The sequence below is a fragment of the Haemorhous mexicanus genome, chromosome Z (genome assembly GCF_027477595.1).
Source record: "Haemorhous mexicanus isolate bHaeMex1 chromosome Z, bHaeMex1.pri, whole genome shotgun sequence".
Lineage (NCBI taxonomy): Eukaryota > Metazoa > Chordata > Aves > Passeriformes > Fringillidae > Haemorhous > Haemorhous mexicanus.
In genome coordinates this window covers 3,273,114-3,275,303 of record NC_082381.1, presented here as the reverse complement: position 1 = coordinate 3,275,303, position 2,190 = coordinate 3,273,114, and the positions used below count along the sequence as shown (strand labels likewise).

At 47.4% G+C, this 2,190-nt stretch overlaps 1 long non-coding RNA gene across 1 annotated transcript; it reads right to left on the bottom strand.

Moving 5' to 3' along the window:
* Window positions 1-732, bottom strand: LOC132342031 (uncharacterized). The gene is made up of 2 exons (XR_009490374.1): window positions 453-732; window positions 1-81 (listed from the first exon to the last, which is right to left on the bottom strand). It is a non-coding gene; the product is annotated as an uncharacterized LOC132342031 (long non-coding RNA).
* Window positions 733-2,190: the final 1,458 nt, after the last annotated feature.

Below are 2,190 nucleotides of genomic sequence, written 5' to 3'. Positions count from 1 at the left end.
TTTTGTTGCGTTTTCTTTTTCTTTTTTATTTTTTTTTCCTAATCAGTATTATTTTTTTTTAAGTTCACCGTGGGGAGGCCCCTGCAAGAAAACGGCGTCATCTTTTTCAACCCTCTGCCTCCAAAAAACCCCCAACCCAAAACAAAAAAAAAACCCCTTGCGTTATTTTATACATAGGTATACTTTAGATTACGTATAGAAAATTTTAAAAAAGCATATAGCATATAACATTTTGTGTATGATCTACAAATATAAAAATAAGATCCTGTTATATGATCTACAATATAAAAATACGTACCTATATTTTTGTTATATATTTTATATCTAATAAATGTATACCTATTGTATATATTATTACATATACGCATGCATGCCTACATCATATCAATATATAATAAATACAGTATGCGCGTATTTAAATAATAAACATGCAAAATGTAAGTTACATTTACATTTTAATTGTTTTCGTTTATTTGTTTGTTTGGTTGGTTGGTTAGTTGTTTATCTGTCTTGGTGGGGAGGTGTCCGAGCGAACCGATGGGTCGGCAGGCGGGCTGGGCGCTTGGGGAGCCGGGAGCCGGCGGCGCACCGGGAGCGCCGGGGCCGGCCGTCCGCGGGAGCAGACTTTTCCCGGGAGCTATGGGGGCGGAATTACAGCCACCCGCGGTTTATTAATAGCGCCGCGCCCGCTCCAGTACGTGTGCGGCAGAGACACCCCTGTCCCAGCACGGACCCCCCTCCTCCAGCCACAGCCCATCCTCCTCCTTCTCCTTCTCCCGGCAAGGGGACGGGCATCCCCGCCGCTGGCTCCGCCTCGCCTCACCTCGGTTGCCCTCGGCCGCCTCCATCTTCCTCCCTCCCGCCTCCCGCTCCCGCCTCCTCCGTGCGCGCCTCCCGCAGCCTGTCCCGACGGGCGGGAGCGGCGCCGAGCCCGCCGCTGTTCCCCGCCATCTCCCAGGGTCCCATTTTATCCACTTCCAAAGTCTCCCGGACTTCTGTGGGCTTATGGCTTCCTTTGCTACGTGCTGTGGGTTTATCTTTGAGAAAGGCGGCGTTTCTCTGCAGAGGCGTCTGAATGGGTTAAATCCAGCCGAGCTGACCCATCGCCGAAGGGCCTTCGAGCTGAGACTGGGTCACATTAACTCCTCAGCAACCCATTGCCAAAACTGAGATGTCACATTAACCCAGAAAAAGATAGAGACCGTGCCACATTAACCCACAGCCAAAACTTGAGACGCTGCCAAGAGATGAGGCGTCACCTTCCTGCTGCAGTGAAGCTGCAGCGCCCTTCTGTCACAGCACCAACACCCTTGTGTTACTGTGTCCCTGGCCTCTGTGTGTTCCTGAAGAGTTCCTGAAATGTTTAATGTTTGCAAAACCACGATAGCAGGTTATTCGCCTTCAACTTAATCACTCAAGATTTTCTGCACAACAGTTATTATCAAAAAGGTTTTAGAGAGGGTGAGAGACAGGGAAACAACTCAGAGAATGCTGTCTTGTACATCCTGAAAATCATACGTATTTTTAAAAAAATGTTTTCCAATACAGTATTTCATTTATTTATCTAATTTCCTTCCCCTTTATTGTTGTTTTTCATCAGAAACAAAATGGGAGAGGGAGAGGGTGCAGGGGGGGGAGAAGGGGAGTAAGGAGAGTTGGTGAGTGTTGTCTGACTTTACATTAGACTTTTCTGAAGTCCAAGTTGAAATTGAAGATCCCTGTATTTTTCTCCCTGGACAATTCTCCCCAAGGATTGAAGATCTTTTGCGATCAATCTCTCGCCACTGTGTTACTACTACTGCAAATTCTCCAGCAGTGGGAATCCTGAAGCATTAGCAGAGACTGGCTTTGGAGCTTTCTCAACTATAGCACATGGAAGACCTGCTGGATTGCTCTAAGAGTAAGGGTGCTGGCAACTAAATTTACAAGTAATGTGGCAATTGCCGCTGCTGGCGGTGTTGCACAGTTCACTTGCGAGAGTCTTCCTTAGGAGGGTTGGTTCTTCATCAGGACAAATTCTTTCCAGACAAAGTGTCTGGGAAGCAGCTTTGCAGTGAGAGGCCGGGTGTCCTAGCAGACACCAAGTGGAATAGACCCCACGGCAGTCTATTCCACTTGGAATAGACGGCAGTTTGCTTTTGTGGAAAAGCACGTAGATGGTGTCCAGAGCTGCTTTAGCAGCGCTGCTGC